Source organism: Felis catus, chromosome D4 (assembly GCF_018350175.1).
Source record: "Felis catus isolate Fca126 chromosome D4, F.catus_Fca126_mat1.0, whole genome shotgun sequence".
NCBI classification, from domain to species: Eukaryota; Metazoa; Chordata; class Mammalia; order Carnivora; family Felidae; genus Felis; species Felis catus.
This window is the reverse complement of record NC_058380.1, coordinates 2,771,366-2,784,304: the sequence shown is the minus strand read 5'-3', so window position 1 is coordinate 2,784,304 and position 12,939 is coordinate 2,771,366. Positions and strand designations below refer to the sequence as shown.

The window sequence follows — 12,939 nt, the reverse complement described above, 5'->3', positions numbered from 1 at the left end:
GCCAGCAGGGGGCCCGTAGCCTTGGGAACCTTCCGGATTCATCCGGTGCCACTCACCTTTTCTGCCATGTTGGGTCATGAGGCCGGCGTAGTAGGACGCTGGCCCCTGAGCAGCTCAGGAGGCCCCAGAGGAAAGAAAAGCAAATGTTTCTCTCGTTTAAACCACTCTTGTGTGTTTTTATTCCCCGGGGAGGGAGGCTGGGGGAGCAGGACCAAATGCTTCCACAGCTAACGGAGCTGAACATGAGTTATTCGTAAACTAAGTCACTGAAACGCGGGTTTTCCCATTGTGGCGAGTTGCCGGGACCACGCACCTGTTGTCTTTCCTCGCAAGGCAGGTGGCTGCATCACTGTCACCCAAATCTCTGGCAAACGGTGAGAAGAGATGGGCCTTCTGTGGGTGTGTTGGCTGAGTGTCCCCTGGACCTGATGCTTGATTCCTCATGGGAGCTTTGGGTAGAGGAAGGTCTCGGCAAGAATTTGACTTCTGGATCGTCAACGTTTTCTCAACTCTGAAAATGTGCAGAGAATATATTGTTTAAAAGATGTTCGGACACCTCTATGTCAAGCACGCAAATGTAGAGATGATAGTCTAAGGAATCTCAAGCCACCCCACGCCCAGTGCGTGATCAGCAGTGTTTTGCAATCTTGCTGTTTGCTTCACACAGTGGTTCTGAGAGTGTGAACCAGCAGCGTCCGCAGCATCCGGGACTTGTTAGAAACGAGAATTCCAGGTCTTACCCCAGCCCCACCCGACCGGCAGCTCTGGGGGCCCAGCATCGAGTGTTAAACATCCCTCGGGGGGCCCGTGAAGCTTGAGAACCACCGCCTCTCTCCCCCCTCCAACTTCCCCCTTTGTTGCATGGTTTGTGTTTGTTGACCCTCATTGGTGCAAACAATGGGCTCCATATGTTTGTACTGCTAGACTCTTCCCTGTGCGTCTCTAAACCACAGGACATTTGTCTCTGATATGGCAGACGTGACGTTACCACCTCCAACGAGCACCCGGTGGATATTCAATCTCCCTGGATTATCCCTAAATTGCTTTTTTTACATCAGGCTTTATAATCTGGGGGTAGACAAAGTCACGCATTTCTGAGAAGGCGTCATGGGCATTCCAGCCCTCTGTGAGGTTCAGGGAGCCACGCCGTGACCCCACCCTGCTCCCCACCTGGCAGGCGACCCTTCTAGTTTCCAGCCACACCGCGGCTGGCACCACGTCTGCATCTAGGCTGGAGGTGGGGAGCGGGCTGGCGGCCCCTGACACACGAGCAGGGGCGCCCGGCACACGTTAGGTGCTCTGTCTGATTGATGCTTCAACAAGGAAGAGAAACAACAAGACCGATCGCCTGCGCCCACAGCCCCAGAGGCAACACTGGGCCACACCGCCAATTAGGACATCAGACGCTTTCTCCTGGAGCCCCGCACACATGCCCAGGTCGGAGACACGCGGGTCCCCTTGCAGGTACTGACCGTGTTGTGTGGTTTCTACTGTGGTCTGGCCACTCCTGCCTGACACAGAACGACTGAAGCCACGGGAACTCCCCTTGGTGGCCGGGGGGAAACGCAACGTGGAAAACGGGTAGGTGGTTTCTTAGCAACTGAACTGCCCTTAGAACGCACAGACTTGCCAAATCACTGTGTTGTACATCGGAAACCAATGTGGCACTGTGGTACAATACTCTATTTCAATAAAAAACTAGGAATCGAGAGGCAGACAGAGCAATGAGACCTAACCTGCTCTTTCTGTGGGACACAGCCATCAGCGATCACAGCCCACAGCGTGCCTCCAGTGGATGTGAGCACGGATGTCCACACCACCTGCACACGGTGTTCACAGCAGCTCTGTTCATAATCGCACCAAGATGTCCTTCGTAGGTGAATGGATAAGTAAACTGTGGTCCATCCAGACAATGGAATATTATTCAGTGTTGAAAAGAAACGAGTTGGAGCGCCTGGGTGACTCAGTCAGTTGAGCGTCTGACTTTGGCTCAGGTCATGATCTCATGGTTCATGGGTTCGAGCCCCACGTCGGGCTCTGTGCTGACAGCTCGGAGCCTGAAGCCTGCTTCGGATTCTGTGTCGCCCTCCCTCTCTGACCCTCCCCCATTCTCTCTCTCTCTCAAAAATAAATAGACATTAGGGGCGCCTGGGTGGCGCAGTCGGTTGAGCCTCCGACTTCAGCCAGGTCACGATCTCGCTGTCTGTGAGTTCGAGCCCCGCGTCGGGTTCTGGGCTGATGGCTCAGAGCCTGGAGCCTGTTTCCTATTCTGTGTCTCCCTCTCTCTCTGCCCCTCGCCCGTTCATGCTCTGTCTCTCTCTGTCCCAAAAATAAATAAACGTTGAAAAAAAAATTTTTTTTTAATAAAATAAAATAAATAAATAAATAGACATTAAAAAAAGAAAAAGAAATGAGCTATCAGGCCACGAAAAGACACGGAGGGACTGTAAGTATGTTCAGTTAGAAGGAAGCCGGCTGGAAAGGCTGCGTGATTCCAGCTATGTGACATTCGGGAAAAGGTAAAGCTGTAGGGACCGTGGACAGTCAGGGGTTGCCCGGAGGTGAGGGACGGGGAGTGAAGAGGACACAGAGCACTCCAGGGCCGTGGAAGGACTCTGTGTGACTCTGTAATGGTGACACACATCATCATACATCTGTCCAAACCCACAGAAGGCACATACCCAAGTGAGCCCCATGTAAACTGTGGACTGTGGGGGATGACGATGTGTCCCTGTGGGTTTGTGGGTTCATCACTTGCCACGAATGCCCCCTTCTGGTGGGGGTGTTGACGGGGGGGGGGCGTGCACAGGGAGTGGGCGGGAGGCACGTGGGAAATCTCTTCCTGGGTTCGGCGTGAGCCTAAAACCACTCTAGAATAAAGTCTATTTTTAGAAGAAAAGGTGGACAAAGAGAGCTGGGAATGGGAAGCCCGCTGCACCTGCCGGGGCCTCGTCTGGCAGAAACCAGGAAGGAGGCAGCATGTAGGTTCTGGGAGCACCAGCTGCTCTGCTCCCCGCCCCCCCCCAGCCCCGCGGCCCCCTTTCCTCTGGGGGCACCCCAGGGCCCGCAGGCTTCTCAAGCCTCCCTACCCCCCTTTCGGCAGCATTTCTGCATTTGATGTTTACTCCACAACAGTGTTTTGTTGCTCAAGTTGCTGTGAACACAGACCAAATAGCAGGGATGGGAATGGCTTTAGATCTTCAGAAGAAAGGCACCCTATAAATCCAAGCCATTAGTCCTAATGAAATGATTCACGACCTCCGTCTCCCATTTGTCCACTCCGTCAAATAAAAAGTACTCTCCGTTCTTCCCGCCTCCGCTTGTCCTACCGCCTCCTCCAGAGAATCTGGTTTCGGTTATTTGTGGGGCAGAGTTTATATTTGCTCCCGGAAACCTTTAGAGATTACGCTCGTTTTGAACCAAACTGTAGCTTCCAGGGTTGAAATGAAGGCGGACGGGACCTGCCACCTTGAATCCTAAATCCTCAGGATTTAATCAGAGTCTGGGGTCTGGCCGGCCACCAGCTCAGGTGACATGTCCTGGGCTCGGCCCCACTCTGCCCCCTCCCAGCAGAACCGCCTCCCAGCCCGGATGCTCTCTCAATCTTGAGAAGCCGCAAGCCCCCCATTTTCCTTGAATATCCATGACACCTGATGTGAACTTCTGAAAAGATGTTCCTTTAAACCTATAGACTTATTTGCAGCATTTTATTATCACTGTTCTCTGTTATCCCCTTGTTTATGTCAACCTAATAGCACTGCACGTTTCTAGCAAGGATTCAAGGTCCGGAGTTGGCGGGTGGCCAACGGATCCCTTTCACCCCCACATCCCCACCACGTTTTCACTCTGCGAAACAAAACAGTGCCATCTTAAAAAAATTTTTTTTAATGTTTATTTATTTTTGAGAGAGAGACAAGAGTGTGAGCAGGGGAGGGGCAGAGAGAGAGGGAGACACCGAATCCGAAGCAGGCTCCAGGCTCCGAGCCGTCGGCACAGAGCCCAACGGGGGGCTCGAACTCACGAACCGTGAGATCATGACCTGAGCCGAAATCGGACACTCAACCAGCTGAGCCACCCAGGCGCCCCAGTGACATCTTTTAAAGTATGAATACCTGATTGTTGCAGGACCATTTAGTGAAAAGGCTATTATTTCTCTATTAACTTGCTTTTGAAATTTGGTCAAAATCAGTTGTCCCTACAGGGTGGCTGGATTCCTGGAGTCCTTTCCACTCCACTGATCTTTTTTGCCTGTATTTTCAAGAAAGGTACACTGCCTCAATTACTGCAAACTCATTATAGTCTGGAAATCAGATAATGTTAGCGTTCCAAATTAGTTCTTATTTTTAGAAATGACTTTGGCTGTTGTAGGTATTATGCATTTCTGTAGGACTTTTAGATTCAAATGTCAGATTTTTAAAAGCCTGCTGGAATTTCTGTTGGGGTTGCATTGATCAATTTGGGCAGAATTGACATGTGATCGATACTGAGTCTATCCACGCCTAATTAATGGGCTTTTTTTTTCCTTTGGGAGGAGGGTTCACGATGCACCTGAATTTTCAAAGGAGTAAAGGGCCTGAGAATCACCGCTGTCGAGGACTTGTGTGAGGAATATCTCAACGGGGACAGGACAAAATGTCCTGGACGTGGGGAGGACACACAGCCCTGAGCGCGGCCGGGAGTCTTGCACGGAGGTGCCTCTCCAGGACCCCCGGGGACACCAGGCGGAGGGAGGGAGGGAGGCTCCAGAACGCCGGGTTTTCCCATTTCCAACTTGCAGGCAAGAGACCTGGAATCTCAGCCAGGTTGAATGGGCGGCCAGAGTTGGGAAGTGTGGAAGCGGCATCCCATCTCCTGGTGACTGCGTCACCAGGCTCCTCGGCCAGCCTCGTGGGTGTGGACGGCCTGCTGGCTTGAGCGCGCGACCATGGTGCGCTAGCCCTCATGGGTGTAGACTGCGCATTAGCCCATGCGGGTGTAGACGGTGCCCTAGCCCGCGCAGAGATGAGTCACTGAGGGTGTGCTGCTTTGGGCTGAAGCGTCTCAGGCCCCTCGGGGGAGAAGCACCGTGCCGTGCGGGTCGCAGGCAGGAGGACACCAGGGGCGCGTTGTCCCAAAGCCCACAAGCTAGTGTCAGTTTCAGCAGGCGCCACGTTGATGAGGGCTCTGCTCTGCAGCTCCGTCCGGCTCACCAAGTGGGCCACCATCGTCTGTGGAGGCGGCGGAGTCCCCAGGCGGCGCCCGGCCACCACGGTGGGCCTGTGTGGCTGTCAGCCTCGTGACCCGCAGTGTGGTTGTACCAGCAACGTGCAGCCGGCAGACCTCCTCCACCGGTGCTCGAAGTTTCCTGGTGACTCTCTGGGGGAGACGGTCACAGTCCCCACACTGGGCACCATGCTGCGCGACCGTGCCTCCTTCGCCGTGTGCGGCCCGCCGTCGGCACACGTGGACCTGCCCCGGAAAGGCTGAGCCGCGAAGAGCACCTTTTACCCCGTGAAATATTTCAACCTCTGTGTTAGGACGCGAGGACGTTTGTCACCAGCCAGGTCCCCAGCGATGTACTTGTGATGACCGCCCTGCCAAACTTCTGCCCTGTGCCAACGCGGTGCTATAGCAACGACCCCGCCGCTCGCTCCCCAGGATGCCCGGGCTGTCCGCGTGGTGACAGCGTGGACGAGAAAGCATTTCACGGTGGCAGCTGCACGGACGTGAACACAAGACAGACTTCTGTTTCCCGAGGGCATCTGCAAACCACAGACTGTTCCCGGATGCGGGCATGCGGGCTGAGCTCCCGGCCATGCCGCATGTGGCTCAGGCTCCACTCATCCCGCGAATCCCAAGACGTGGGAGCGCATCTCTCACGATGAGAACAAGCACCATGGACGCAAGCCTTTAATGGATTTGGTCAAACTTCTTGGGAACTATTTGTACGTATTTCTGAGCCGAACGCTCAAGTGCGGCTTCTCAGAGCTCCTCGACTGTCTTCGGCAAGACAGCTCGAAGAGGGTCTTTCCTCCGTGGGGGAGGGGAAGGCAGGGAGGCCACGTCAGGTCCCGGCAGGAGAGCCTCCCCGGGTAGGATCTGCTGACTCCCGGCGGGGGAGGAAGGCGCAGGAAAGGGGGCAGGAAGGCCACGGCCGCTGCGGCGTTAGGACGGCCTCGGGGAGGAGGGTCTGGCAGACGGGACTCGTGACAGAAGCCTCCCGTCCACCTGCTCAGCACCTGTTAGCTGTGTGTCTCTGGGCACATTGGCCAACGTCTCCGATGACCAGGCCCTCACCTGGAGAACCAGAGCAATAACCGTGGTAACAGCAATTTCGTAGTCACGAGGTCACTGGGGGCAGCCAATCAGATGATGCATTTAAGTCACTTGCAGAGAGCCCAGCGGACAGTGGGTGACCATGGACGGTGCTGTAACTACCAGTGACTTACCAGGTTGGTCACTTAAACGTCCTGAGCTCTGCTTCTGGGAGTAACTCTCGGAACTTCTGCATGCGGAGTGCCCGGACGTGGGGTCACCACTTTGTCCCCAGGCGCTGGGCCCCCACAGGGGCCTGCCACAAGGGACCAGGGAGCTGCCGGTCCAACAGGCCCCAGAGACAGGGCTTCCCCGGCGGGACGGAGGAACTTCTGGTTCCGGCAACATCGCCGACCCCGGGAGCTCTCCCCGCCACTTTAACTCTGTAAAGCGGGGATCCCGCTGGGTCTGAAGCCCAGACCTCAGCTTCGGGCTGCCCAGCACTGAGGTGGTTCCAGCAAGAGGGACTCGGGCTCTGCCACGAAATTCCAAAGCTGTCTGAGCAGAGGGAGCGTTCCCGAGATGAAGTGAGGCAGCCACTTCCCAGGCCACAGGGAGGCCGTGTCAGGAGAGGGGGCTCCCGACTGGTGAAGTGGCCGGAGGAGTGGGTGGCCGTGGTCCTGCGGGCAGGTGGTGGACAGATGGACAGACACCCGCGGCGGAGGGGTGGGGGGACAAGGAAGCAGCCCGGGCGGGCTTCTCAGCGGTGGACGTGGGCAGGGTGGGCTCTAGGGGTCCCCGAACCGGGGGACCCCCAGATGCCTGTCAACAGGTGCATGGTAACCAGAACGAGGTGGAAAGGACACGGTGCCGCAGACGTGGAAGCAAGGCTGAATCTCCGTCCTGCTGAGTGGCTCAGCCAGTCCCAAAGGGCCACGCACTGGACCGATTCCTGACGTAAAACCCCTGGACTGACTTTTAGCGAGAAAAAGCAGAGCGGCGCACACCCGGGAAAGGGCAGAGGGCGAGCGGGCAGCGAAGAGGCGGGAGGAGATGTGGGGGGTGGGGGAGGCGTCCTGTCTGGCTCACTGGGCTGCAGGCGTTAACACGCGCAGGGCGACAGGTGCACGCCGTCCCCCCTCCACCAAGCTCTTCCAGCCTCCTCCTGAACCCGGAGAACCGAAGCCACTAGCAGGTGAGCCGTGTGTAGGCGACCTTGCAGAAGGAGCCGCTGGGAGTCACCGACGCGGGAGCACTGGGAGGCGGCCGCGGCATTCTCAGGGCACCCTCGGGCCGCAGAGCGAGAGTCCGCCCCGTGTTTACGGGCAAACCGAGGCAGGTCACTCGCAGGGTGCATCTCTGCGTCGGCACCGAGTTCACTCTGAAGAGTAAAGTTCTTTCCCCGAAAAAGACTAAATGGTGTCCTGAGACAACATTATGTCTCTGAGGAGCTTGGCCACTGGTAGCCACGAAACAGCCACGTGAAGGGCTAAAGACCTCCCCGGGGGCTCTGTCCCCAACTGCCTGGGGCCCGGGTGCACTTTCCTGGGAGCTGGACACCGCCAGGACACCTAGGGTCAGGGGACCAGGGGACCTCAGTTCAGGCAGGAGAGTCAATCACCCACTGCTCCTGCCCCAGAGGACGCAGGACCCCTCCCCAGAGGGTGGCTCTTTTTTTTTAATGTTTATTTATTTTGAGAGAGAGTGGGGGAGGGGCAGACAGAGAAGGGGAGAGAGAGAGAGAGAGAGAGAGAGAATTCCAAGCAGGCTCCGAAATGTCAGCACAGACCCCGATGCGGGGCTTGAACCCAAGAACCGTGAGATCGTGATCTGAGCTGAAATCAAGAGTCCGACGCTTAACGCACTGAGCCACTCAGATGCCCCAGGGAGGGCAGCTCTTAAGGGAGGAGCAGCCAGAGCAGGAGCCCCGAGCCCAGGGCTGCCCCAGCGGCTGAAACTGTCCTGCAAAACCGCTCCCTTAGCGCTCAGTCTCAGCAGATTTCCCGTTAGAAGATGACAGGCTTTGGGGGGATGTGTATGATTGCCATCTTGATTATCGTGATGGCTTCGTATGTGATACGAATGTCAACCGTGTTCTGAAGGTACCTTCTAGACACGCATTTGACGTCAATTATATACATCTCTTTAAATTTTGCTTTTCTTACAAAAGATTTCAAAGGTTACGGCTCCATTGCCAAGGAGGGGGTTACTCTGTCTCCTCCATCTGACTTGCAATTCTCCTGCCAGCGGACCACCTCTCCTTGAGATCTTAGATGTTCTCATCTGAACCACTGCAGGTTCCCTCACTAACGGGTTAGGCGGGTGCTGACTGGGTGCTTGATGGAGAATTGTTTGTGTCATCTTGCAAGCCATCCTCTGATAAAAATTTACACCTATAATAATCATATACCTATGACAGTATAAACAACTGTCTGTAAGATGTCAATACAAATCCTTCAAGAGAGATAGCTACAGACTTCGTATCTGAAATATTCTGTCCTTCATTGCTCACCCCGTGGAAGCAATTGTTTTGCGAGTAGATTTCTGACGACTTGAAGATTTCACAGGAGTACGCCATGAACCTAAGGACAACCAGCAAAATTTCATGACCTAGGGCATGATGTGAAGATGAGGACTAGACAGGATAATACCTGTTTTTCAAAGCGGGTGTCCAGATCTTTCTGGGAACGTGGGGGGGATGGTGCGGAATCCGGGGAAACTGTGTAAAACAGAAAGCACGTGGTCCGTATAAGGAGGCGCGTAGGGAAGCTGAGGTACCGGGATTTGTGCTTTGGTGTTTGGACTCACAGAGACCGGCCACAGGAGCACTCACGTCTGTTACCCACTCAGAGGATTAAGCCAATGCAGGAAAGTGACAGGCAGAAATGCTGCGGGGAGAAAAGGGTCTAAGGAGAAAATTGGACAAGACAGAGGGAAACAGAGGGTTTGGACACATTTATCCGCGCTGACTGAGCCTCAAAGAGAGGACCAAACGTCCTGAGGCAGGTCACACTGGTCTGTGCACCTGTCCGAGACACGCACGCGCAGGCTCCCCTCTCGAGGGCTGCTCCGCCAGGTTCACGCGAGGCGAGAACACAGCCCCGAGGGCAGGTGACTCAGCAGACGCGCACAGAGGCAGACCCCTGCTGAAGGTTTGACCCCACCACACTTCCTCACCACCGTCTGGCAAGTACACTCATGGAAAGAATTACAGAAGGAAATTTCCCTCTTTCCAAATTTTTTTGAGCAAAGAATGTTCAGTGTCAGATCTGTACATAAATATTATGCTCACATTGATCATGGCTACTACCCTCCTTGAAGAAAAGAGAGAGAGAGAGAAAGAGAGAGACAGGGACAGAGGGAGAGAGAGAAGGGGTGTAGGGAGTAAATAAGGAAGAATACATTCCAATTGTCGGTTATACCTCAGCTGGAGGTACATTCAAGCTGGAAAAAACAAATCTAATATCATGAATAAAGGCTACTTTTTAATGTAGATATAAATACACTGCAAGATCAGAATTGTTCAAGCATAAGAAAAAAATTCAAACGATTCGATCTAAGATGTCAAAGATATGAAAGGGAAGGGAGTTTCGGTTCAAGATGGTGACGTAGGAAGACCCTGAACTCACCCCTTCCCAGAACGTGGCAAATCACACCTGCCCATAGAGCAGCTCCTCCTGGAGAACCGAGGGCTGACTGACGACCACTGAACAACAGAGGCAGAGAGAATGGCAAGAGAGAGAGACACAGTAACAAAGGGACCCCCGCCCCAGAAGAGCCAAAGCAATCCTGAGGAAGAAGAACGAAGCCGGAGGCATCACCCTCCTGGACTTCAAGCTGTGGGTCCTCACCCGAGCAACTGCCCCCCACCCCCGCAGCAGCACCAACCCCCCTCCAGAGCCCCGGGGCCTGCATGCGTCCTCACCCTGGGCTCCCCGGGAGAGGGCACAGAATGCACAGACGAGAGCACGGCGCCTGGGATCTTCTCTCGACCACTCCCCACCCAAGGCCCCGTTTCTTTGTCCCTCCCGCCACCCACGGGCGGCCCGGCCTCCTCCAGACGCTCAGGAACCCGACTGAGCCTCCTGGACCCACGTTCAGCCTCCACACCCTGTTCTGGGCCAATGGCCTGGCCGGTTCTCCTGGGAGCCCTGTTCTCACCGCAGCACATTCACTCCCTTCGGTTCTTGGACAGAGACCGTCCCGCACATGGTGGGGACAGCAGGAGGTGAAACGTACAGTTGTCATTCTCTCCCCATCCAAGAGGAGAACTTCTAGTTTGGCTTCAATTCTTCAAGCACTTACTACGTAGTGGGTGTCGGGGAGGCCACATGAACCGAAACACACTTTCTGTCCTTAAAGAGCTTTACTCTTTTAGGCTTTGACAGTTCGCACAAACTGCTCTATGGCAGAAAAAAAGAAGGGGAAAAAGTTGCTGGTCTAGGTAAAGCTGGTTTTTATCCCACCGAGCAGACCCTTACGAATCATCCTCCTGAAGAGCACACATCTTGGTGAGGCCCCAGGAGGGGGGTTCTGTCTTGCAAAGATTCCCAGCAACAGACTCTCTCTACACTGGCTAAGCCTTTGCCGTGAACTTAAGACATGGTTCTGTGTCCTTGAGGTTTTTGTAAGGAGCCACGCTGTGGTTTCCCAGGAGTTGAGATTAAAAATTACCTGTAAGTCAATCAAAACAGATGGTAAATTCTAGGAGATTGTTTTCTGCCCTCCTATGGCTTTCCAACACAAGAAGAAACATAAATTTATCTTCTCAGCTGCTAGGAAACTGCTGGCTTATAAAAAGGATCTTAGGGTTTTGGGCAAACAACAGATTGAAGGTCTGGTGATCATAATTATTGAACACCTCTCTTTAAAAAATTTTTTAATGTTTATTTACTATTTTTAAGAGACAGAAAGAGATAGAGCATGAGTAGGGGAGGGACAGAGAGAAGGAGACACAGAATCCGAAGCGGGCTCCAGGCTCTGAGCTGTCAGCATGGAGCCCACCGTGGGGCTGTGAGATCCTAAGCCGTGAGATCATGACCTGAGCTGAAGTCGGACGCTTAACTGACTGAGCCACCCGGGTGCCCCCACTGTCTCTCTTTTTAAATAAGATTCACGAGGAATATTTCTTTACTGGTTGCCATTGGCTCTCTGGTGTCCTTACATGTCCTGCAGATCAAGAGCCGTGAATGAGTGGGTGAGTGGAGAGGGTCCTAGACCGGGAGGCAGCGCGAGGCTGGGACTGTGGGCTGTTCACCGAGGTCTCCCCACTCTGGCCTGGCACGTGTGGTGCGTTCCGTAATGACTTTGTTTCATGGGTAAGTGAGAGACAAGGAATCTGGAATTGTGTCCCGCTTTCCTCATCCCAACATACTCTGTGACAAGAAAACTCCTTTCAGATGTGAAAGAGAAAAATGTGATTTTTGTCCTTGCTACACAGCGACCTAGAAACCACCACAGAAGACCCGGGCCAGCATCGAGAAACTCCTCCAGAGTGAACCGCCCGCCGGATATCACGGGTTAGCGTTCTCTGCCTGTGGATGCCAGGCTCGAAGGACAGTGATGAGCAAAACTATGTGGGGAAACTCTTCCTGCAAAACGTGTGGGCTAATTTTGCCACAGCCTTTGCCCTTGAACAGGGCGGTGGTGCCCTCGGTCCTGTGGCGTGCACCTCCTTAGCGCTTGTCGACGCTCGCTGGTGGAGACCGGGTAATACGTGGTTGTGGTTGCTTAAATTATAAATATTATAGACCCAAGCGCTGTTGTCTGCAGTCCATTCTTCCCAAGATTTCAGGGTCGATGTGAACTTTGAGATGAATCCTCATACTTCCTGCCTGTACGTTTGGGAATTCCGGGCACTGCCCGGGCTGGGGTACCCACTTGGCTATACGCTTTCAAAAGCAGCCGTGAAAAGACTCTGGGAGCACCAAACACAGTAAGAAATTTGGTCTTTGTTCAAAAAGGAAAGAGGTAGTAACAGTAACTTAAATATTGAGGTTAGTCACATTTTAGTAAAGAAAGACTTAATTGAAAACATCAAAATGGGTTTTAAGCTCTGGTTCTGGCTTGGTAACATCAGTGACTGGGCTCGAGATTTGCAGTGATGTTTTTGTTTCCAACACTGACTGCCCCTGGCTTGTTGCTTCTGTGGAATTTGGGCCTCTCAGTAATTTCAGTCTCTTTCATCTGAAATGGACAATTGATAAGAAATGTATTGCTAGAGGGAGTGTCTTCATTTCTTTCAACTGTGAGCTTTGTTAAGATTTTCTTTAAGTTTATTTTTGAGAGAGAGAGAGAGAGAGAGAGAGAGAGACAAAGTGTGCGTGTGCGTGTGTGTGTTTGTGTGTGTGTGTGTGTGTGTGTGTGTGTGTGTGTGTGTGAGCACCAGTGGGGAGGGGCAGAGAGGGAGGGAGATACAGAATCCCAAGCAGGCTCCAGGCTCTGATCTGAGCTGTCAGCACACAGTCTGATGTGGGGCTCGAACTCACAAACCGTGAGATCATGACGGAAGCCGAAGTCAAGAGTCAGACACTTAACCGACTGAGCCACCCGGGCACCCCGACTTTGTAAGTTTTGAGTAGGAGGCAAACCACACTGGGAATTCAGAAGATTGAAGTCCCAGAGCAAATGCCCTCCCTCCCGAGGTGTGGGCTGAGGGGCGGCCGTGAGCTTCCCCCAGTGAAGAGGGAGCAGGAAGAGAGCCTG

The 12,939-nt window shown here is 53.8% G+C and overlaps 1 protein-coding gene across 1 annotated transcript in view; it reads right to left on the bottom strand.

The window, feature by feature from the left end:
* Nucleotides 1-12,939, bottom strand: part of NXNL2 (nucleoredoxin like 2) — a 228,568-nt gene that overhangs the window by 39,048 nt on the left and 176,581 nt on the right. Inside the window, exon 3 of the transcript XR_006588611.1 lies at nt 314-511. The gene's annotated coding sequence lies outside the window, so the exon portion shown is untranslated. The remainder of the gene's footprint in view (nt 1-313; nt 512-12,939) is intronic.